Raw genomic sequence first — 26,375 nt, forward strand, 5'->3', positions numbered from 1 at the left:
CCCTTTCTCTTGCTATTCTCGTCTTCCATTGCCGTCCTTGCTGCAGGTCTGCGACCACGCCATCGTCGTCTTGCTCGCACCGTCGCGACCACACCGTCGTCGTCTTGGCTTCATCAAAGTTGTCCCTGCTGATCTGAGTCTATGGAGAGCTGTGATGATGGTGTGTACCTAATCTAGTGGCAAGCAATTGACTTGTGTAGATACAATGACTGGCTGTTCTTATTCTGTACCTGGTGTCGTTCTGTACTCTGTTTGAAACATATGTGCTGCTTTTCTATACATCAGCACGTTAAGCTATATGTACTCAGAAAGTGTATATATTTGCAAAGAATGGCACTACGAAAATCATATCTTCCAGATTTGTTTCAGCTCTCAATTGTAGCTTCACCAAAACTAGTAATAGTTGATACGAGATTTCATAACACTTTCAGAATACAGAGTTGTTGTTATACAAAGAGAATAGAGTTTGCAATAAACAAACGAAGTAAGCTGATCTAGATGACAGTCAGATGGCTCTCACAATATGTTTGTCTAGAGCTTAGACTATGACAAGCAACATCCAGCCACAAAATATGCATCTCATGCAGAAGATACTTTCTGTCAATCATTTAACAAAAACTAAATCAACATCATCACAGAGCTCCGATCTTTTTTTATACTTCAGAAATCAAAATTCAGATGGACACCAGCACAAAGGCATGAAAATAAGACAAGTAGACCAAAATTATCCATATCACCTCACTACAATTGTTCACAGCTGTTTCTCCAAAGGAGTTCAAGGCTAAAACCACAGTTACATTACTGAAAATAAATGGTGGCATCCAGTGCTATAAGTGATACTCTCAAATTCATTCCGAAGTACTCCAGACTCCAAAGCATGTCCCTTCCATCCATTCAGGTTAGCAGCGCGCAAGTCCATGGCATCTTTCATTCCCTTAGAAGTTTAAAGAAACCAAATAGTCATTGGCAAACACTTTATGACAATATTTGATGGTGTAAATGTGTAACACCTCGAGAATATCAATGTAAGACATGATATGAGTTGGTGTAGCAGGCTCATTTGTTTGTAGCTCCTGGAAAAAGTAGTAGTGCTTGAGTGTCTTGTATATATAGCATCGTACAATTCATGCTGTAAGGCAACTGCTCATACTAAGTACCTGAAACTCATTCGGAAAGAACAAAAAAACTTCCAGCCTCATATCCTTCATAGTGAGCATTTCTGTGAAGAAAAAAACCTTAAATGCAAAGGGAAATATGTTGAAAATACTATAATAACAGTAGCTAGATAAAATATTACCTTTGTTTGTTGTGAACTTTGGATATTGGTGTCCTGTCCATTTTTCGATTTACTGATGTATTTTTACTACAAGGTAGTTCTTACACATTAGCAAGTTACAATTGGAAGAAAGCAAATAACTATAAATTTGGATACCTTTCCCTGCTTTTGAGTTGGCACTTTGGTTGTATTTTTTGGAACATGCCGCCTCTTTGCTCTCAATTTTTTGATCACTTGATCCACTTTAGACATCCTTATCTTTGAAGGAGGACGACCTACACCGCGAACAGGGATTGGACCGAGTACAAGTTTTTCTTTATTTAACATTGTATCTTTTCTTGCTTTGAAGTTGGACCATCTTCCTGAACATCTTGGCTAGCACAATATGCCTCAATATTCCTTTCTAACTCATCAAGGCCATCCATCACCAAGTCACGCAATGTTCAGACTCTGCACCTTTCTCTGCCACTTCGCGAGAATGCTTGCACAAATCCACATAACGTTGCACGACTGGTGTATTCAACATATCACCATAGGAGCATTTAATATATGTGTGTTTGCGCTTAAAATCCTTTCTCCATCGCTGCACAATATACCTAGAAGGCACATCTCTAATCTTCATGAGCAAGCACAGAAATGATGAGGCTACACAAGATGCCTCGACATTCAAAAGCCTACAAATACACTGCACATCACATTCCTCTTGGTTGAGCATTTTGACGAGTTTGAGGAAAAACCTCTTCAATAGCATTTTGCATTGGTTGGCATTGGTCAGTGATGATATCATTTGGTGGTTTGTATGACATACAACAGAGCCAAGACTTAAGTAAACAAACAAAAGTTTCGGTGTCTTCTTTGGATAGAAGACCACAACCTAATAGAACAGATTCTCCATGATGATTTACACCAACAAAAGGAGCAAAAAGCATTTTATACCTGTTTGTTAAGTATGTAGTGTCAAATGTGATGGCATCCCGATAAGGCTCATATGCAACCATGCTTCTTGCATCTGCCCAAAAGACATTTCTCAAACGTCCATCCCCAGCCACATCAATAACATGGAAAAAGTCTGGATCTTTTGATTGCATATGAAGAAAATATTGATAAAAAACATGTGCGTCCCAGCACCAAGTTGCAGCCTTCTTTTCTCTTGCCAATAGTTCCTACGTTTCGTTTGACCAAAATCTAGATTTCCATATCCGCCAGCTTCCATAACAAGAGAACCAAAATTCTTGTTCATACGGATTCCTGCTTGATCATTCAATTCTAGCCTTCTCTTGGAATGCAAGTCCAACTTATTGTGGCATCTCAGAAATCTGGATTTGCTTGGACTTATAGGATGATTGTGGTAAAACGTAAGAGATGTAATGCAAAATTTCTCCTCACGACAGGAGAAATTACACTTAGCTGGGCATTGCATCCTTGTCGACGGATTAGGCTTAAATGAGTTCTTTGTTGAGCATTGATCTTCTCCATGTCTGGTCATCCTTCTCATCACACCAAAGCCCTTCTTTTTGGCATAACCTTTGTAGAACCTAACGGCATCATCCTCACTATGAAACAACATCCCCTTCCTGGGTTCCAATGTCATGATCGGCTCTACGTGTCGTTCATCTGAAGAATCCCCAATCTCTTCGACGATGAGATCATCTTCATCATCTTCATTAAGTACTGGTCTATTCTGTTCTGCTACTTCATCCAAAGTTAAACCTGGCTTGATTAAGTACCTAAAATTGCCAACACAAAGATCAGAGATGTTGTATAGTGTGGGAGGCGTATATTTAGTCTGGAACATGTATAGATTGGATTAATCAATGCAATCAGATGTTGTAGTGGGAGGACAATATTGAGTCTGGAACATGTATAGATTGGATCCAATCAATGCAATCAGAGATGTTGTAGTGGGAGAACAATATTATGCCAGGAATATGTATAGATTGGATCCAATCAATGCAAAAGATAAACCAAGAATTGTACAGACCTCATGTTTGTTGCCCTTCTAATCAAACTTATGTGTAGTGACTGCAGATTGCATGAGCAAGATTGATCGATAAATCAGCAACAGAGGATCCATATTTGGAGGAAGGAGGGGGCATGAGGGTTTTGGAGGGAAGAGGAGAAGACGCCATGGTTCTGGAGAGAAGGGAAGAAGGTATGCAAGGGTTAGTCGGATCGGGTCTGGGTTTGGGCTGGGCTAGGCTGGGCTGGACGGTAGCTCTGCCTTTTGAGTTGACGCTAGTGCTGTTGGGAGGGAGGTATAGTTCGCAGATTATGCGGAGGTGTCGTGCGTGAAACAATTTTGCGGAACAAAACACTACTACTTGCCCTAACAACACTGTAGAGGGCGCAAATAAAGAAACAACACACCTAGAGAGTCACGCCTCACTAGTCACTACATGACATTTGTTTACTGAAACATGAAATATAGTGCTGACCAATGCTCAAGCAAGGACCCCGTGGGGTATACACTTTACGGTATAGAGCTATTTTTTCATGCCGAACAAAAACATTTGGTTTTTGTATCTATCTACCGAAATAGGCTTTCACCTCGCTTTATATTAATATAGTCACACGGCAAACATTGGGTAATGCTAGACCTATGGAAGATTATGTAAGGATTTTACGTAAAAGCTGACATGGAGGTAATTATTGAGTCAGGATTAGTGGATGGGGCCCACCCTGGTTGAATTCAGTGGCGGGAGGGGGCATAGGGAATTTATGGAAGGGTAAGTAAACTTATGTAGGACCTTTTTGTAGGTGTAGGATTATCAGCAAACAATACAAGATACTGAAAAAAAATCCCTAAGAGTTGATCAAAATAGAATATACGACAAACTAGCCGAAAACACTAAAAACACACTATAGGCACCAGTATACGCCTCGTGTGAGTCACGGAGAAGAAGCACATGAGATCCGTAGTCACGCCCAAGTTGCACCCACACTTATCAGGGTCCTCCCTAAAAGTGTCACAACATGAAGCAGTGTCGCCGCGTTAGTCAAGGGAGACAAAGTATTTCACCTTGAGTGTTGGACAACAAGTAGAGGGCCACAGTGGCGCCCCAGGAGGAATGCAACACCCGCATGCATTGCAGCCGTCGATATGGAGGCGCAAAGCTTTCGATCAGCCCAGCCTCTATCACGTCACGGGAGCAAGCCATAAGCCAGGATCTCCCACCATAATGTAACACCCCGAGAATCATGCTACAGTAATCTCACCCTAATGATGGCCATGTCATCGTGATTACTATGCAGCTTGCCACTTGTCCAAAAAAAAATCAAAGCCTTTTTCAAATTTAAAATAAGTTGAATAAATTATTTCTTCGAGCAGTAAAACTAAAATGTTCACCTTATCCTATAAATTTCCCTGATCATTGTCATATTGAAAACAACCTCTTCTGAATTCCCAAAATGCCCATGGGAATTAATTTATTGGTCCAGCAGCATTTAAATTGGGCTTTTCAATTTCTAAAATTGAATAGACAAATCCTTTTTGACCTCAAACTTTTTGTTCCATCTCAAGGTATTGTGTTAGATTTATGTGCCAAGTTTTGTTCAAAACAAAACTCATTTGGTGCTAAAAGAAATTGAAAAAAACTAAAATAAAATTTGAAAATAAAAAAGGGGAAAAAGGAAAAGGCCCCACCGTACACTTGGGCCACAAGTCCATAGTAACAGGCCGAATCCACCCCAGGCCAACTTTTCCCCCTGCCTCCTTCTTCCTCTGTTCACCAGAGACCTGGTGGACGAGCAAGCCGCGTCCATCACTTGGATGGCCACGCGTTGACCATTCCGCTGTCTCCCCGTGTGGATAGCCCCCCTGCAGCGAAACCCTAGACCGCCCACATCCGTCTCCCCTTCGATCCCCCGTCTTCCTCATCCCCTTCTGCTCGATCTCAGAGGCGTGAGCTCCGCATGACCGAGCTCCTCCCCGTTGTTGTCGCAGCCACTGCACGCCCCTCTCCACGCAGGTGAGTCCTGGAGAACCTCCGCCGTCCACTATGCCGTCTACGTCCACGAGCTCAAGCCGGGACCCTCCCTCCATCGTCGACTTCCTCACCTTCGTCCGCCGCACACAACGTCGTCGATCCGCTCGCCTCCAGCCGTCCTCGTGCCACCCCGGCCGTCTCGAGCTCGCCGTCGACCTCCCCCCAGTGAGCCTCCTCTGGTTCCCCGCTCCCTTTCCTATTTCCTCCTGATGTAAGCCACCGAACACCCCCCCGCGACCAAGCTCGCGCTTGCATGCCCGAAGCCACGCCCATCACCGTGCTGTGCCCCTGCCTCCCCGCGGCCGCCCTTGCTCTCGCTCTGGTTGCACCCTGTGCCCCACCTAGACCGCTCGCTTGCCGCGTACGCCCCGACCTCATGCCCCGCACGCGCCTTGGCCTGCGTCGCCGTGCGCCGCACCGCGCCCCTAGCGCTGTTGCGGCTACTTCTTCCGGCCGCCCGCTGCCGTCCTCGAGTGCAGCAACTGCTCTGCCTAGCCCCGCCGCCGCCTGCAGCCTCGCCCCCTGCCGCGTGCTCGTCACCGCGCCCCTTGCTGCTGCCCCGCCTCCGCTCGCCGTGGCCGGTCACGTCCGCTAGCGTCGCCGCCCCGGCCACCACCACACCTGGCCTCGCCCCCCGCTCCCCCTGGCCGGCACCCCGCCGCGCCCCGACGGCCTTTGTCCGCCGCGCCCCCGCGCGCGACCGCGTGCCCGTCCTCTGCCATGCCGCGCTCCGCCGCCGTCGCCTGCGGCCGCGGCCCCGGGTGGCCGCGCCCGGGTCCGACACCCGGCGTCCACCCCTGCGCCCATATCCGCGCTCGATAACCCGTTGGGCCCATGTGCCACTTCACGTGGGGCCCGCCCAAAAAAAGATTTAATTTTTTTATAATATAATCTTGTTAATTAATTAATCACCCAATTAATTAAATCAATTAACCTGTTTAATTACCTTATGGACTGTTAGATTAGTTTAACAGTCAATGACATGTGGGCCCGTTTGACCGAGTTGACCAGTCAACTTTGACTAGTCAAACTGCTGACTAGAGCCCCTGGACCCACATGTCATCCTCTGGTACACTTCTGTGTACACAGATCTGGGTGCACCTAACATTTAACTTGTATTTTCAAATTAAAAGTAATTTCAGAATATTGTTTAAATCTTTGAATCATATAAAATAATCCGTAACTCGAATGAGAAAGTTTTATACATGAAAGTTGCTCAGAAAAATCCAACGAATCCAAATAGGTGGTCCGTTTACCTGTCAGATGCCTCTAACTATCTGAACATGTGACATTCCCCCTCCGGTCAACTGTCTCACACAGGTCCGGAACTGGGAAAACATCCCCAGTTGTTTCCCCCCTTCACCTTTCGTGCAACACTATGTTAGGTCGCCCCTAGTTCTGTTTTTCGTCATGTCATACTTAGTAATGTATCTGTGTGCTTTATATTTACTATTTCTTCCCCCTCTTCTCTCGGTAGACCCCGAGACCGATGTTGCCCCTGTGATCGACTTCACAGCTGACGACCCTGCCTTTGCCGCCCAGCAACCAGGCAAGAAAACCCCCCTTGAGCATTCCGATATCGTCCATTTCTTCCCCTCTCATGCTTGCATTAGAACTGCTACTGCTTTTTGTATGATCCTATTCTGATGCATAGCCTGTTTTTGTTACTTGCTTTCATACCTTACCTGCTTATTCTAAACTGCTTAGTATAGGTTGGTTAGAGATCCATCAGTGACCCCACCTTGTCCCAGTTGCCCCTGCTTTATGTTTGATGACTCGATCAACGTGATCGACGTCTAGGCCCTGACACCGCACATCACCCCCCTTAGTTGTACGACTTTGCAGAGTTACTATCGAGTGCCGAGGGTGACACCTCATCAGCACTTCTGATGTTAACCCTGTAGTGCAGCTATTCGGTCATGGTCATCAAGGGTGATTCCTCCTTGACCACTCCCGATAATGACTCTGTCGTGCAACCCCTCAAGTGTGGACCAATGAGGCTGATTCCTCCAAGTCCACCTTGATGGTTACATCGGGTGGGAATCCATCGAGAGTGATTCCTCATGTTTCCCCATTGCTGTTTCAGACACACTGTTACTTTGACTTACCACAGAGCCATGATGACATCGGGTCGGCCCCAAGGGGTACCCGTGAGTGATGTGAAGTCGGGTTAATCTGGAGGATACTCGCAAGTTTTCCACGCGGTGCGGCCAGGCATTCTTAGCCCATGCCGCAAGTCCGTGAGACGGGGCGACGGGACCACATATCGTGGGTCATTGATCATTACCGCACTATCAAGACACTAATGGTTTGGATATTTGATCCGAGTAGGGCTCTGGCCTTTTTCGCACTAACCACCACGTGGGAATAAGTATGGGCACTCTGCGTCGTATGTATCAGCCGAAAGCTCAACGGACGTCAGCGATGGAGCGGCGCGCGCCGGGTTGGACTGGAACACCTTGCCTTGTATAAGGGAGGCTAGGTCTGCTCACTGGCCGCGTACGCAACGTGCATAATTGCAAAGGGTGATGGCCCATGACCCCTTCACATTTAGGATGTAGACCAGCGTGCTGGCCTCTCTGTTGAGCCTAGGTAGGACTGTGGTGTGTTGATCGGCCGAGGCCGGTCATGACCTGATGGTGTGTCCGACCGGAGTTGATCGAGCGTGTTGAGTAAGTTGGTGCACCCCTACAGGGAAGAAAACATCTATCGATAGCCTGTCCTACAGTAACAAATGCTCGGAGTTGTATCCAGATCGATACAACTAGAACTGGATACTGGATGCTGAGGCATGTAATGGATATGAGGGCTCGGGATTGTTTCCTCGCAGGGTGTCGTGGAAGTGATCTCTGGGCGCTAATGTTACACCATGTTTGCTAAATATAAACTGCTATTCTGTACTCTTCTGAATGCTGCAAGATGCTTGGAGCTGCTTGAAGATGCTAGTCTTCGATATGCTAGGCTTTCCCCTTCTCTTCTGGCATTCTACAGTTTAGTCCACAGATACATCCCATTCCTTTGATACAGATGCATACTTAGTTTAGATCTGATGTAAGTCTTGCGAGTACTTTGGATGAATACTCACGGCTGCTTTGCTACCTCTTTTCCCCTATACCCGATTGTTGCGACCAGATGACGGATCCCAGGAGCCAGACAACACCACTGATGACTACTACTACCCCGAGGGTTCCTAGTACTACGTGAGGGCCGCTGACGACCTGGAGTAGTTAGGAGGCTCCCAGACAGGAGGCCTTGCCTTTTCGATCATTGTTGCTTTTGTGCTAGCCTTCTTAAGGCAGACTTGTCTAACTTATGTCTGTACTCAGATATTGTTGCTTCCGCCGACTCTTGTGTATTCGAGCTTATATATTCGAGCCCTCGAGGCCCTTGGCTTTAATATAAAGCTTGTATTATTTTAAATTTATGTCTAGAGTTGTGTTGTGATATCTTCCCGTGAGTTCTTGATCTTGATCGTACACATTTGCATGTATGATTAGTGTATGATTGAATCGGGGGCGTCACAAGTTGGTATCAGAGCCGACTGCCTGTAGGAGCCCCCATCCAAATCCTTGGCCGAAGTCGAGTCTAGTCACTAAAAAACTTTTTACTAACATGGCTGTGTGTCTTACGGGCCCACGTCGCCATTGGGTGGTATTAGGATCTTTTATTCCTCGTCTATACTCTGGGACTCTGATCTCTCGTCTATCAGGGTTAAACATTTTACTAACTCTGACATTAGGTTCTCGTACCCACTTCCTCCTAGAGAGCCCCGACATTACCGATGATCGCTTGCTTTGCCACAAGATTCTGCAGATACTCCTTGATGTTTCTCGAGACCCTGTGCCCACTGCCTTGTAGTTCCTGACCACCGATAATCCCCATTGTTAGTGTCAAAACCGACGGATCTCAGGTAGGGGGTCCCGAACTGTGCGTCTAAGGTCGATGGTAATAGGAGGCAGGGGACACGATGCTTTACCCAGGTTCGGGCCCTCTTGATGGAGGTAATACCCTACATCCTGCTTGATTGATATTGATGAGTATGAGGATTACAAGAGTTGATCTACCATGAGATCGTTGTGGCTAAACCCTAGAAGTCTAGCCTGTATGATTATCATCGCCTCTATGGACTAAACCCTCCGGTTTATATAGACAACGGAGGGGCCTAGGGTTGTACAAAGTCAGTTTACAAAGGAAGGAACCTACATATCCGAACGCCAAGCTTGCCATCCATGCAAAGGAGAGTCCCATCCGGACATAGGAAGAAATCTCCTGTCTTGTATCTTCATAGCCCATTAGTACGACCCATGTTGCATAGTCCGGACGCTCGAGGACTCCTTAATCCAGGACTCCCTCAGTAGCCCCTGAACCAGGCTTCAATGACGATGTGTCTGGCGCGCAGATTGTCTTCGACATTGCAAGGCGGGTTCCTCCTCCGAATACTCCAAAGCAGCTTTCGAACATAGAAAACGTGTCCGGCTTTACAAAGAAAATACCACGCACAACCGCAGAGAGCATTATATTTCACGAGTCCAATCTACTGACAGCTTTTGCAGCGTGACATCACGTCCCTGCCCGATCCTTATTTCGAACCGTTTTTTAGCCTCCCGCTCCATGTTTCAAGACGCGGTTTTATTGGCACGTTTTGTCAAAGCAAAGATCGTGTCCCCTTATTACGGGATTTTCATCAATACGGGCATGGGCAATCCAACCACCTCGTTGGTACGATTCCTAGGGAATAGGCAAGTTTTAAGGCTCATGAGGAGGCATTCGATATTCATCGCCTTTATAAAGGGGCACAGACCCGTCCTTCTCCTCTACGCCCACCTATTCCTCACCTTTTCCATCCTCGAGCTCCACCACCCAGTTTTCAACTTAATCGTTCCAAGCCTCCCAGTCATGTCCGGATCCAGCCTTCAAGGCCGGTGGGTAGCCTCCTCTGTCACAGAGGAGGATATCGCGAAGCTTCGGGCGGCAAGGTACCTGACCGCGGAAATCCTCCATAGGCTCCCAGCTAAGGGGTAGGTTATTCCTACACCCAAATCCGGCGAGAGGGTTGTATTCATCTCCCACTTCCTCCGGGGGCTAGGGTTCGCTCTCCACCCCTTCGTTCGTGGTCTCATGTTCTATTACGGGCTAGATTTTCACGACCTGGCTCCGGACTCCTTTCTTCACATCTTGGCATTCATTGTCATGTGCAAGGCCTTTCTCCGCATTCCCCCACACTTCGGCTTATGGCTCAAGACCTTTAATGTGAAGCCGAAGGTAGTCGACGGGGAGCAAGCGGAGTGTGGCGGCGCTATGCTGAGCAAGCTCGCCAATACTCTTTGGCCAAAGGGCTCCTTCACGGAAACACCCAACCTATGGAAGCGGGAGTGGTTTTACATCACCGAACCCCGTGGTACCAATTGGGCAGCTACACATGCGTTCGGATCTGGCCCTCCATTACGACTCGCATCATGGATTAATAAGGGGCTGGACTGGGGATCGATTGATGAAGTGCAAATGCTACAAAGCCGTATCCGGAGCCTCCTTGAAAAGGACACCGGCCTCATCAACGTGATCTAGGTAATGCTAGTCCGTCGAGTCCTGCCGTGCAAGCGACGACCTCTCCGCATGTGGGAGTTCAATCCGGAAGGACCACAGACCCTTCAGGACTTCTTCGACACAACACACAGAGGGATGTGGAAGTTATTCTTCGGGATCCGAAAGCAGTGGCCGGATAAAACCGAGGACATCGGCCTCGACTACAACCATCCAGATACCTTGGTAAGCACTCGACCCCTGAACACAATTTAGTTGATTATCCCGTATCAATATACTGGGAAAACTGTCTTCGACTAGGGGTGGATAAAGAAAGCGGAACGAATTAGGTGTTTGGCCCCACTTCCCGAAGACTCAGCCGATCCCGTGTTAACAAGGATGCTGGCCCCGACGCCGTATCAAGTGCCGGCGAAGGAGGACAAAGAGGAGAGCAAAAAGTCTAGGTTTGACTCCTACTCTAAAGGCACACCGCACGCTATGTCCGGGAAGACTGTAACTCCCACTTCTGAAGACGAAGGGGAAGAAGAAGCTGATATCCCTTCTCCCCATGGGAAGGAAAGGACTGCCTCCGAAGATTTGAAGGTGGAGGCTTCCAAGAGAGGGAAAATGTCCCTGTCAGATGGTTCGGGCTCGGAAGACAACGTAGCCGCACAGTTCCCCCATAAGGATAAGCCTTTCGTCGAATCGTAAGTGAACAAGGGTATTATAGACATATCCCGTCCTTTTTAGGTCACATGGGTAACCTCTTAAATATATGTTTGCAGTCCGGCCGGCAGCCTTCCTCAACAGTCCTCCTCCTCGGGTGACCTGCTTCCGGAGATGATGGAAAGCGAGACGTCTCCACATGCTTCCTCGCCCCTTAGGGCAGACGACTTCAAGGTGTCAACCCCGAGGGTTTCCCCCGATCATCAAGTGGCGCGGGGTGCAATGAAGGCAGCCTCTGAAGGTGATCCTTTGGTCGTCAAGGGTCCGGGGTGTGCAGCCCCTACGGAGATCAACAATAAAGGCTCCGGACTATCCGGTTTACAGCCAAAGACGACTCTAGGGTCGAGTGAACATATCCCATCGAAGGGAGTTTGGACTCCTGCAGCCGCTTCCAAGAGTCCGGAGGCGCCGGATACATTAATGGGCATGTTGCAGAATGCGTCCATCTCAGAGGAACATCGTACCTTAATGGGTATGGTAGTTGAGAGGATTCTTTCCTCAAGAAGTGGATTGAATGAAGCCTTCACGGGCCTGCTAAGAGGCTTTGAGGTATGTAATGTAATATCTTAACCGGTCTTTACATGTAGAATGCGCCTATGTATAGATAGTAGCCCCTGAGACTCTGGTCGGCCTCCACAGGGAGGCGATCAGAGATAAAAAAGGTATGCTTAGGAAATGATATGATTAATTTGAAAACAGGCTGGTATGTCAACAGCAACTGCCCATGCCGCGGAAGTTGCAGATTTAAAGCAGAAACTTGAGTCAGCGGATGAGGACATTACGCTTATAAACAAGTGGCTCGACGAGGCACAAGGTATGTTTTGGGGTCGTCGTATTATGCATGTATACTAATATTAGCACGAAGCTGAAAGTTATATACTAGGACATGCATAATTGCAGATGGTGCTACTGCGGTTGAGACCCTTCGGGCTGAACTTGCCCGGGCCAAGGAGCAAGCAAGAGTGATCAATGCGGCTGTCAAGAAGGTAGCTGCTGAGTTAAAGGCCGAACAAGCTGGGGAGAATATCTAGCATATCACAAGAGCTGAAGGATGCCCAAAGCCAATGCGAATCACTTGAGAAGGATAACAAAGCCAAGGCTTCCGAACTCAACAAGGCTTTACAAGAGGAGGAGAGGCGCGGTCCGAGTCTAGAGTGGCCCGGGAGGAGATCCGACAAGCTGGGGAGATAGCGGCTGGTAAGCCCTTTCTATTACAGACTAAATTCGACGCCTCGAAGTATGCCTTGCTTGATCAATTGTGGAGTTCTCCAGACTCATTCTTGGGCCTGTCAAAGAGTGTCGTCGATGCGGCACAGTTTTATCAAGCGCAAGACGGACGTGCAATGGAGAAGATTTTTTGTCACAGTTCAACGTGCCAAAGCGTCCGTTGCTGAACGAACAAATGGCCCAGTGGGCCGAGCTCCACAAGGTGTCTGGAGCTGCCATGAAGGAAGTTGTGGTTCGGCTGTGGCCAACTGAGCCAATTCCGAACAGTTATTCCGGTTTGGTGCAGCGACTTGTTGATGCGGTGCTTGATACGTCTCCAACGTATCTATAATTTTTGATTGCTCCATGCTATTATACTATCTATTTTGGATGTTAATGGGCTTTATTTCACACTTTTATATCATTTTTGGGACTAACCTACTAATCGGAGGCCCAGCCCAAATTGTTGTTTTTTTGCCTATTTTAGGGTTTCGAAGAAAAGGAATATCAAACAGAGTCCAAACGGAATGAAACCTTCGTTAACGTGATGTTCTCAACGAACATGATCTAGGAGACTTGGAGTGTGCGCCAAGAAACAAGGGAGGAAGGCACGAGGCAGGGGGCGCGCCTACCCCCCTGGGCGCGCCCTCCACCCTCGTGGGCCCTCCGTTGCTTCACCGACGTACTTCTTCCTCCTATATATATCCACGTACCCCCTCCAAACATCCAGGAGTACCACGAAAACCTAATTCCACCGCCGCAACCTTCTGTACCCGAGAGATCCCATCTTGGGGCCTTTTCCGGAGCTCCACCGGAGGGGGCATCGATCACGAAGGGCCTCTACATCAACTCCATGGCCTCTCCGGTGATGTGTGAGTAGTTTACTTCAGACCTACGGGTCCATAGTTATTAGCTAGATGGCTTCTTCTCTCTCTTTGGATCTCAATACAAAGTTCTCCTGGATTCTCTTGGAGATCTATTTGATGTAATCTTCTTTTGCGGTGTGTTTGTCGAGATCTGATGAATTGTGGGTTTATGATCCAGATTATCTATGAATAATATTTGATTCTCCTCTGAATTCTTTTATGTATGATTGGTTTATCTTTGCAAGTCTCTTTGAATTATCGGTTTGGTTTGGCCTACTAGATTGATCTTTCTTGCAATGGGAGAAGTGCTTAGCTTTGGGTTCAATCTTGCAGTGTTTGATCCCAGTGATAGAAAGGGAACCGATACGTATTGTATTGTTGCCATAAAGGATAAAAAGATGGGGTTTATATCATATTGCATGAGCTTATCCCTCTACATCATGCCATCTTACTTAAAGCATTACTCTGTTCTCTTGAACTTAATACTCTAGATGCATGCTGGATAGCGGTAGATGTGTGGAGTAATAGTAGTAGATGCAGAATCGTTTCGGTCTACTTATCTCGGACGTGATGCCTATATACATGATCATACCTAGATATTCTCATAACTATGCTCAATTCTATCAATTGCTCGATAGTAATTCGTTTACCCACCGTAATACTTATGCTCTTGAGAGAAGCCACTAGTGAAACCTATGGCCCCCGGGTCTATCTTCTATCATATTAATCTTCCAATACTTAGTTGTTTCTATTGTTATTTATTTTACTTTGCATCTTTTATTTCTCTTCATCATAAAAATACCAAAAATATCATCTTATCATATCTATCATATCTCACTCTTGTAAGTGACCGTGAAGGGATTGACAACCCCTTTATCGCGTTGGTTGCGAGGTTCTTTTTTGTTTGTGTAGGTGCGTGGGACTTGAGCATGATCTCCTATTGGATTGATACCTTGGTTCTCAAAAACTGAGGAAAATACTTATGCTACTTTACTGCATCACCCATTCCTCTTCAAGGGAAAACCAATGCAGTGCTCAAGAGGTAGCAGTGCCGTGTATCGACGCCGTAAAATGGTCGGCGTGCGTTGAAGGTGCACGGATGGCCTTTGCCCACGTCAAGACGTACTGGGCAAAAATGAAGGCCGCTGATGTTGCAGCAAACAGTCCACCTGAGGGCAAGGAGCATCGTACGCCGGAGCATTATTTTGAAGATGTTCTAGAGGGTGCCCGCTTGATAGAGGGTCAATGCTCGAAGAATATTATGTTCAAGTGAATGTATCAGAATTGTGATAACAATATTATGATATGTTAAGTCTGTGTTATATTTATGCCTTTTGCCTGAAAGGATTTCCTCCTGTGCGGTCATTTTTAATATAATCTGAAGGTTTGCCAGTCCTCGTCTTCGGCCCCCTCGCATATAATGCGGGGGTGTTCGGAATAGCAACTGACTACACTTGACCCAACGTCTTGGTCCGTGAAGGAGGTGTCAGTGTGGCAAACACTAGGCAATCGGACTATAGGGCTTTAACACCTTCACTTAGCCATAGGAGTTTGATGGTGGTTCTACGATATAGCCCCTTGTATGTACGCGGTTATCTGAATACGGCTGCGCTACATAGGTGACCGGGAAATGGTCCTTCGTGTTAGATGAAAAAAATCGCAAAAGATTTTGATAAGTCGCCGAGTGGTTGACCAGCTCTCACCGCATCATGATAGTCAGTTTTCGGCTTTCTCTACTAGGTGTTTAACCAGGTGAACCGGAAACACAATCGTAGTAGTTCTCCCTTTACTACCCTAGCCGATAAAGCGGAATGTAAGGTAGTAAGCACAGGAGCCGGGCAACCCAACTATTGACCAAAGACATGATTCGGAGCTGATGCATATAAGGCCAAAACTCGTGACGCCAAAGTATGCTGTAAAGCTGTTCGGACTTGCTGGAAATTTAATATGTTGTCGTATTGAGCCCCTGGCGATTGGTGCCAAGGTGTATATGTGAAACCACCGAAAAGGTAAAATACAGTTCTATGAGGAAAAATAAGTACTGAAGATGGATTACGTCCACTAGAATCTGATTGATACATGAGCGCAGTCTTACAGATTATAACACCTCTACCCGGGTCATTTTACATGCCAGGGGTCGAAGGCTGAGGAAAAAGGCTATATCCAGGTTTTAAATAGAGTGTTTGGTCTACAAAAAATCTTTTGGACCTCCTGTCGCACGTCTGCGCTGCCTTTGCCTTAGCGAAGAGGATCCCTTAAAAGTAGCAATCTTTGGTTGCCTGGACAAAACTGGGCTCCGAAAGAGTCCTTGCAGGTCCATAGGATGAGCAAGTTTTGATTCATCTGTGACAAAATATTAGAAATAATTTCAAAAGAAGGGAGAAAAGATGTAGGAGGACGAACCATGTTGTAGGTTTGTCCGCATTGTGACTCTGCCGACGACCAATGTATTTTAAGTGCAGAATTATGCATGCGCGATGCGAACTTCGTGGGCATATGCGGCGAATGACGGAGGCGAAACTGCTAATCCAGCTCGAAAATTGACCGGTCTTGTGCAGTAGAGGCCGGTGGCTTAATGGCCGATAAGTTATGCGGTTTAACGAGTCCGCTTTGTACTTCGTTTGTGATGGCCGTGGTATACTCCTTGGAACAAAGGGGTTGATCCTTTTTTCCAGTGATCTTATCATGCCGCGTGGACCGGGCATCTTAAGCATTAGATAGGCATAGTGTGGGACCACATTGAAATGAGCGAACGTGGTCTACCCAAGCAATGCATGGTATCCACTGCAAAATGGAACAATATTGAAGATCAAGGCTTCGCTTCAGAAGTTGTCCGGCGAACCAAAGATGACTTCCAGTGTGATTGAGCCCGTACAATGAGCTTCTTCGCCAGGTATTACACCTTTGAAGGCGGTTGTGGTGGGCTTGATCCTTGAGGGATTAATGCCCATTTTGCAAACAGTGTCTTAATAGAGCAAATTAAGGCTACTGCCGCCGTCCAGAAGGACTCGTGTGAGATGGAATCCATCGATGATTGGGTCGAGGACCAAAGCTGCCGAACCATTGTGACGGATATCTGTTGGGTGGTCATTGCGATCAAAAGTGATCGGACAGTCTGCCTGTCGGTGTCAAAACCGGCGAATCTCGGGTAGGGGGTCCCGAACTATGCGTCTAAGGTGGATGGTAACAGGAGGCAGGGGACACGATGTTTTACCCAGGTTCGGGCCCTCTTGATGGAGGTAAAACCCTACGTCCTGCTTGATTATTCTTGATAATATGAGTAGTACAAGAGTTGATCTACCACGAGATCGGAGAGGCTAAACCCTAGAAGCTAGCCTATGGTATGATTGTATGTTGTCCTACGGACTAAAACCATCCGGTTTATATAGACACCGAAGGGGGCTAGGGTTACACAAGGTCGGTTACAAAGGAGGAGATATACATATCCGTATTGCCTAGCTTGCCTTCCACGCTAAGTAGAGTCCCATCCGGACACGGGACAAAGTCTTCAATCTTGTATCTTCATAGTCCCACAGTCCGGCCAAAGGATATAATCCGGCTGTCCGGATACCACCTAATCCAGGACTCCCTCAGTAGCCCCCGAACCAGGCTTCAATGACGATGAGTCCGGCGCGCAGTGTTGTCTTCGGCATTGCAAGGCGGGTTCCTCTCCAAATTTCGAACGTTTGTCAAGTAGTGTCCGGCACCATAAATGTTGGGCTTCTTGGCTTCCGCGCCCAATAAGGGCTATCTTCCACGCGTTGAATGAATACAAGGAGCCAGGGCATTTTTACATTCGCCCCCCTAGCCAGTTAAATAAATTGTCTATTAAAGGGATGGGGATTCTTAGATCCAATCCATACCATCTTCCCCCAACGAGAATCCATCGGAGCGCGTTTCGGAAAGATCCAATCCAGCATGGCCGATCTCCGCAGCTCCTCCTCCCGCCCCCATAGCCCTAAGCCCGGTGATTGGGAGAGGTGTTCAGTCCCACACAGTCGATTAGTCGAACTGCAGACTAAGGGATTTCTCCCTCCAGTGTATATGGTGCCCGTCCGAGCCGGGCTCGCCACCTACAATGGCGGGGAGCAAGCGGAGAGCTTCCCCAGCCCCTCTACGGGGGAGCGGGTATGCCTTGTTCCTTATTTACTAAGGGGACTCGGATTTCCAATTCATCCGTTCCTTCGCGGGCTCCTGGAGTTTTACGGCCTCCAACTGCATAATTTCACCCCTGCTTCCATTTTACACATCGCCGGCTATGTTCCCTCTGTGAGTTATTCCTGGGCTGCGAGGCTCATTTCGAGCTGTGGAAAAGGTTATTTTGCCTCGTCCCTCGCACACAGAAGGGGTCACTTTATCAAGTGGGCGGAGCCTAAATATGGTGCATCGCCGAAACCGGATACCTGTCCGGTACTCCGAAGAAGACGTCCGAAGACTAGCCTTCGGAATGGTTTTATATGGAGGACGTCCCCCTTCTAGACCCTGTTCGGCGGGGTCTTCCTGAGTTCAGCAATGCTCCTCTGAAGAAACGCCGAAGTTGGCGCCCACAGAGCCCCCAGGAGGAAGACAACGGAGAAGTCCTTTACCTGATGAACCGGATTAAAGCGCTGGCTCAATCAGGATTGATAGTAATCGATGTTATGTCAATATGCATAATGCGGGGAGTGCAGCTGCTTCAATATCAAGGGCACCCCCTGTGGTGTTTTAACGGGGAAGATGACGCCACCCGTTGCGGGCGCAAGGGTCCAGACAATGCTGCCGCTTTAGCAAAAATTATGTCCGAATTGTTCAAGGGAGAGGAAGAGGAGTTGATCCGCATCAAGCCACGGGATGGATTCTCCATGTACAACCCTCCAAGCTGGGTGAGTTATATCTCCTTACTCCCATTCTTCTCGCATTCTTTGTCGTAGGTACTTACCTTGCCATTTTGCGGCAGGAACTGCGAAAAGCCATAAGGGAGGTCAGCAGCCCATCTCCACAACCGGAGGACCCTGATCGGGCCCCCGGTCCCGGACTCTAAGAAGATCCGGACATATTCGTGGAGCTGATAGACCGGCAGTTCTATCAATTAAGCTGTGATGACGCCATGGTGGCCATTACGACCGACTATCCCGGACTGCTTCCTGCGTCGCACGTAAGGAAAACCAAAAATCCCAACTCCAAAAACTAGGATCCATTTCTAGACACTTCAGCTACCATATACATATGGTGTTTTTACAGGGAAGGCATTCGGGACGCCATGCCGAACCCGAGCAACTCGCCAACAAGAGGCACCGAGGCCGGGCAGGCCAAAAAGGAAGGCGGTCAGGACGGAGACGCCGACGCAGAGGTATGACAGAAACCCCGCTCCGTGGTTGTCGTCTTTCTTGAAATGTAATGACATCCATGTTTCTTTAACAGAAAAAACGCTCGCCGGAATATGTCCGGTGTGGCTGCCGATCATGCTTCCACTAGTCGGGCTCCAGGACCGGACATAGAGGCGGAAGCCGACATGGGGCGGACGCCGGATAGCCCCCCTACAGAGGATGCGGATAGGCTATCCGCTACACATTCAGAAGTGGAGAGCGCCATGAATCATAGGCGTCGCCGGGCCGTACTCCGCGACGCTTGCTTCTCACCAGAGGCATTTGATGCCTTCAATTCTAGAGAGGCGTACCTCCGTGCTGCTCAAAATGGTCTAGCCAGAGCCACGGACCAGTATGTAAAGAATGTACGGGTAAGAAAATCTGACGATTATATGTATTTCTAGCCCCTGAGACTTGAAACAGTTAGCAGAACTGATTTAAGGATCATCTTATTGTGCAGGTTCTTACAGAGAATAATAGACGACTGTCACAGGAGCTGGAGGAATGCAAGTCCCAACTTCGGGCCACTGTTGCCGCATTGAAGGAACCTAAAAAGTCCCCAACTGGTAACATTTCTTTCAAAGAATGATAGGTACCATATAGCATGCGGCATGGCTGCAGATCTAATAATAGATGTTGCAGATGAATCCAGAGAGAATCCGGAGGAGCAGCACACCGTACGACAGCTAAAGGCTGGCGAACACGTGCTGACTGAGGTCAGGCGGGAGAAAAACAATCTCCAAGACGCCAATACCAAGCTGAGCGTGGAACTAAAAGATGTTCGATCCCATCTTGCGGACTCCGGGAAGGAGAATAAGCGGCTTCGACGCGACATATTTAGTAAGTGCTTGAACGAACCCTTAATAAAGGGGACGATGGAGAAGCCGGCTAATAGAGTTATGTCTGCAGGTATGCTGACGGGTCGTCCCGCGGAGGAGATGCCCGGGTCTGCGGGTGATCTTCTATCCGAGCTCTCACAACTGCACGAACAAGTTCGGCAGGTGATGCAAGGTATTGCCCAGGCCTTGTGGCCATCCATCTCCCTGCCAGAAGGCGTTGGAGAGCTTGTGGAGAAGCTCAAGGGAGCACGGCGGCGCTTCCGATTATGGAAGATATCTGCCTGCCGTCAAGGTGCCAGGGAAGCCTGGGCCATGGTGAAGACGCGGTATACCAAGGCTGACCCAAATCACATGGCCGAGGTCGGACCTGTGGGGCCCGATGGGAAAGAGATCCCCGTTAGCTTAGTCTATGGGCAAGTATAATTAGCCGCAAAGTATTCTCAACAGGATTGTAGGCTAGACCGCTTGTTGGATGGTATAGAAGAGGAATTTAGTCAGTCTACATGACTATGTAATTAAAGTGACATGTATAATGCCTTCTAGCCGGATTGTAGATCATTTGTCATGGCAGACCTTTTCGCTTCAACCTCGGGACCCGATAGTCCGGAGTGTATCCGAATACCCGCTCAGTTATATAAGAACCAGGGTATGCGTGGAGACCAGGCATAGGGGTCATTAGTGCTTGAACAGACAAGTGCCCAACTAGTTATGTTATATTACATGGGTAGTAAGAAACATCTTCCAAGGAGAATGGTTCCGTTAAGGGTTCCTTTCCCTGGGTACGCATGCCCTAAAGTGCATGTTTGGACTGCGAGAGGAAACGCAGGAAAAAACATCTGGGGGCACATATGGAAAATAAATAAATAAAAATCATCTTTTGTTCGCCGACCGAATATTCCCTTAAGAACGCTAGCTTTTGGCTTCACCCAGTCTGAGGTACACATCTGGTTGACCTGGCAGTAACAATCACAAAGGTGCTCCCCTTATGCCCTAGCCGAATTAACGGGAACGTAGGGCATAAATACAAGAGCCAGGAAACCCAGCTTGGCCAAAACTTAAGTCATATCGATGCATATAGTGGCGAAGAAAAGGCACATGCGGAAGAATAGCACATGTGCGGGGCGTGAAGCCAAGATAGATAATTAAGCTTCTGTGTAAGAAGCCCCCAGGTATAATGAGCGTGGTTAGCGCATCTATAATGTGCAAGCTAGGCACAAGGTGGCCCTTGAAGGCCTAGAGAAAGAGTAAAAGAAAGAAAGAGAAAAAAGATAGATAATGTATATGCAAAAAATGGACAGAGGAAGGAGACGAACATAGAGTCCAGCGCTAGGCGTAGAATCTTCGGAGCCTGGCTGCGTTCCATGGGTTCGGCTCAAGTCGATTATTCGATGCATCCCGCAGACGGTACCCTCCACCGGTCAGAACTTGGTCAATAATGAAGGGACCTTCCCATTTGGGCTCGAGCTTGGACTTTTTCTTCTCTGGCAGGCGTAAACTAACTCGCCAACGTTATAAGTTTTGGCCCGTACTTCTCTGCTTTGGTATCTACGAGCCTGTTGCTGATAAAATGCGGAACAGGCTTTTGCCACACCGCGCTCCTCCTCTAGGGTGTCCAGACTGTCCTACCGATCGAGCTCGGCTTCTCTTTCTTCGTACATGCGCACTCGAGGTGAGTCATGAATTATGTCGTAGGGCAAAACTGCCTCTGCGCCGTACACCATAAAGAAGGGTGTATATCCGGTAGTGCAATTCAGCGTGGTCCGCAGCTCCCAGAGTACGGAGTCGAGCTCCTCTACCCAGTGCGTGTTAGACTCCTTTAAGGACCACACTAATCTGGGTTTAATGCCGCTCATGATAAGACCATTTGCTTGCTCAACTTGGCTGTTGGTTTGTGGGTGAGAGACGGAAGCATAATCGAGCTTGATGCCCATGTTGCTACACCGGAGTTTTACCTCGTCGACCATGAAGTTCGTGCCGTTGTTAGTGATGTTGCTGTGGGGGATGCCATAATGGTGTACAACCCCGGATATGAAGTCTATCACCGGTCCGGATTCAGCTGTTTTAACAGGTTTAGCTTCTATCCATTTGGTGAATTTATCTACCATGACCAATACATATTTTTTTCTTATGGGTTCCCCCTTTAAGGGGTCCAACCATGTCAAGCCCCCAGACCGCGAAAGGCCAGGTAATGGGGATTGTTTGGAGGGCAGTGGGTGGCATATGGCTTTGGTTTGCAAAACATTGGCAAGCGGCGCAGCGTTGGACCAAGTCCTCCGCGTCTGCCCAGGCCGTCGGCCAATAAAAACCTGTACAGAAGGCCTTGCTTACAAGGGCCCGGGCTGCGGCGTGGTGGCCGCCGAGTCCGGCGTGAATTTCTGCCAAAAGCTTCCGCCCTTCCTCTTCGGAGATGCACCTTTGAAGGACTCCGGTAGTGCTTTTCTTATACAGCTCTCCCTCGTGGACCCTGTAGGCTTTAGATCGCGCACTATGCAGCGTGCCTCATTTTGGTCCTCGGGAAGTTCCTGCCTACTTAGGTAGGCCAGGAATGGTTCTGTCCACGGGGCGATGACGGCCATTATTACGTGGGCTGAAGGTGTTATTTCGGCGGCAGAGCCTCCGATTATGTCAGAGTGTTCGGTATCGGGCGTTTTGGCTGGGTCCGGACTATTGTTACCGGTGTCCCCTTCCCATACCACCGATGGCTTAAACAACCTCTCCAAAAAGATGTTGGGGGGGACCGCGTCGCGTTTTGCGCTGATGCGGGTGAGGATATCCGCCGCCTGATTGTTTTCCCGAGCCACATGGTGAAATTCGAGCCCCTCGAACCGAGCTGACATCTTTAGGACGGCATTTCGATAGGCCGCCATCTTCGGATGCTTGGCATCAAAGTCTCCATTTGTTCGGGATATTGTGAGGTTCGAATCCCCACACACCTCTAGGCGTTGAATGCCCATGGAGACTGCCATCCGAAGACCATGCAACAGGGCTTCGTATTCGGCTGCGTTGTTGGAGTATGTATACAGTATCTGCAGTACGTACTGAACGGTATCTCTGGTTGGGGACGTCAGGACGACGCCAGCCCATAGACCGGCCAGCATTTTGGAGCCGTCGAAGTGCATGATCCAATTGGAGTATGCGCCGTACTCTTTAGGGAGTTCGGCTTCCGTCCATTCAGCGACAAAGTCGGCCAATACTTGCGATTTAATGGCTCGCCGAGGTTTGTATGTTATGTCGAACGGGAGGAGCTCAATGGCCCATTTGGCAATCCGGCCCGTGGCGTCGTGGTTGTTTATAATATCATTAAGTGACACTTCCGAGGCTACTGTAATTGAACACTCTTGAAAGTAGTGTCGCAGCTTCCGGGATGCCATGAATACCGCATAGGATATCTTTTGATAATGTGGGTACCGTAATTTGCATGGAGTGAGGACAGTGGATACATAGTATACCGGCTTTTGAAGAGGGAATTTATGTCCGTCAGCTTCTCGTTCGACGACGAGCACTGCGCTTACAACTTGATGAGTTGCCGCAATGTACAACATCATTGGTTCACCGATGTTTGGCGCGGCCAGGATTGGGTTGGTTGCCAGTATGGCTTTTATTTCTTCCAATCCGGCTGTGGCAGTGTCTGTCCACTCGAAGTGTTCGGTGCGCTGAAGGAGGCGATAAAGGGGTAATGCCTTTTCTCCTAAGCGGGAGATAAAGCGGCTTAGAGCCGCCACACATCCAGTTAGTTTCTGGATTTTTTTGAGGTCCGTTGGGATAGCCAACTGTGACAGAGCTCGGATTTTGGACGGATTAGCTTCAATTTCTCTACTGGAGACAATGAAGCCCAGGAGCTTTTCGGCTGGTACGCCGAAAACGCATTTTTCCGGATTGAGCTTGATGTCGTATGTTCGGAGGTTTTCGAATGTGAGACTCAAGTCGTCTATTAGAGAGTCGACGTATTTGGTTTTAACGACCACATCATCTACGTATGCCTCTACTATTTTGTCGATCTGTTTCTCCAGACATGTCTGGATCATGCGCTAATATGTTGAGCCGGCGTTTTTGAGCCCAAAAGGCATTGTGTTGAAACAGAAGGGGCCGTATGGTGTGATAAATGCCGTTGCGGCTTGGTCGGACTCCGCCATCTTGATTTGGTGGTAGCCGGAGTATGCGTCGAGGAAACACAATGACTCGTGTCCTGCGGTAGCATCGATAATTTGATCGATGCGGGGGAGGGGGAAGTGATCCTTTGGGCAAGCATTGTTGAGGTCCTTGAAATCGACACATAGGCTTTATGGCGTAGTCGTCTCATGGTATGCGTTTGCGCTCCCTTCTAGGGATATGCATCACAGATATCATGTTTACTGTTTTTTACTTCGGGAGGAAATTGCTTTTGTCCCCCGGTGTTTGGCTGGCGAGTCTCCTCATCTTCGCTGTCACTAGGCGGCCCCTTCCCTTTGTGTTCGGCGTTGAGCTTGCCTGCTTGTTTGAAAACCCAACAATTTCTGTTGGTATGATTGGCGGGTTTGTCAGGGCTGCCATGAATTTGACAGGGCCGATCCAGTATCCTGTCTAAACTGGATGGGCTATCTTTGTTTGCCTTGAATGGCTTCTTCCGTTAACCGGATTTGGAACCACTTAATCCGGCGTTGACTGATGACCCACAAGTATAGGGGATCTATCGTAGTCCTTTCGATAAGTAAGAGTGTCGAACCCAATGAGGAGCAGAAGGAAATGATAAGCCGTTTTCAGCAAGGTATTCTCTGCAAGTACTGAAATAAGTGGTAACAGATAGTTTTGTGATAGGATAAGTTGTAACGAGCAACAAGTAACAAAAGTAAATAAAGTGCAGCAAGATGGACCAATCCTTTTGTAGCAAAGGACAAGCCGGAACAAACTCTTATAATAGGAAAAGCGCTCCCTAGGACACATGGGAATATCGTCAAGCTAGTTTTCATCACGTTCATATGATTCGCGTTCGATACTTTCATAATTTGATATGTGGGTGGACCGGTGCTTGGGTGCTGTTATTACTTGAACAAGCATCCCACTTATGATTAACCTCTATTGCAAGCATTCGCAACTACAACAAAAGTATTAAGGTAAACCTAACCATAGCATGAAACATATGGATCCAAATCAGCCCCTTACGAAGCAACGCATAAACTAGGGTTTAAGCTTCTGGCACTCTAGCAACCCATCATCTACTTATTACTTCCCAATGCCTTCCTCTAGTCCCAAATAATGGTGAAGTGTTATGTAGTCGACGTTCACATAACACCACTAGAGGCTAGACAACATACATCTTATCAAAATATCAAACAAATACCAAATTCACATGACTACTCATAGCAAGACTTCTCCCTTGTCCTCAGGAACGAAATTAATTACTCACAAAGCATATTCATGTTCATAATCAGAGGGGTAATAATATGCATATAGGATCTGAACATATGATCTTCCACCAATTAAACCAACTAGCATCAACTACAAGGAGTAATCAACACTACTAGCAACCTACTAGCACCAATCCTGGACTTTGAGACAAGAATTGGATACAAGAGATGAACTAGGGTTTGGAGATGAGATGGTGCTGGTGAACATGTTGATGGAGATTTCCCTCTCCCGATGAGAGGAGCGTTGGTGATGACGATGGTGATAATTTCCCCCTCCCGGTGGGAAGTTTCCCCGGCAGAACAGCTCTGCCGGAGCTCTAGATTGGATCCGCCAAGGTTCCGCCTCGTGGCGGCGGAGTCTCGTCCCCAAAAGTTCCTTTCTATTTTTTTCTCATCGAAAGACCTCATATAGGAGAAGATGGGCATCGGAGAGCCACCAGGGGGCCCACGAGGTAGGGGGCGCGCCCTAGGGGGGGCGCGCCCCCACCCTCGTGAGCAGGGTGTGGCCCCCTGGCCTTCATCTTTGGCGTGGATTTTTCTTTATTTCTTTTAAGACGTTCCATGGAGTTTCAGGACTTTTGGAGTTGCGCAGAATAGGTCTATAATATTTGCTCCTTTTCCAGACCAGAATTCCAGCTGCCGGCATTCTCCCTCCTTATGTAAACCTTGTAAAATAAGAGAGAATAGCCATAAGTATTGTGACATAAAGTGAAATAATAGTCCATAATGCAATAAATATCGATATAAAAGCATGATGCAAAATGGACGTACCAACTCGCCTAAGCTTAGACCTCGCTTGTCCTCAAGCGAAAATCCGATAACAATAAATATGTCCTCATGTTTAGAGGTAGAGGCATCGATAAAAATAAAATACGGACATGAAGGCATCATGATTATTCTCATAACAGCAACATATATAGATTTTGTCATACGATTACTTATGTTCAAGTGATGATTTGTTCACAATGCAAAAGTATAAATCATAAACCTTATTGGGCTCCGACAAACTATAATCTTAGTCATTGAAGCAATTGCAATTTATCATAACATCGGAAAGAGTCTATGTCAGAGCTAAAAAGCAAGTCCACATACTCAACTATCACTTAGTCCTCCATAATTTCTAACACTCACGCGATACTTGTGGTTACGGAGTTTTAATCGGACTCAGAGAAAGATAGGGGCTTATAGTTTTGCCCCACAACCTTTTACCTCAAAGGTAATGTCAAC

Source organism: Triticum aestivum, chromosome 2A, assembly GCF_018294505.1.
Source record: "Triticum aestivum cultivar Chinese Spring chromosome 2A, IWGSC CS RefSeq v2.1, whole genome shotgun sequence".
Classification (NCBI taxonomy): domain Eukaryota; kingdom Viridiplantae; phylum Streptophyta; class Magnoliopsida; order Poales; family Poaceae; genus Triticum; species Triticum aestivum.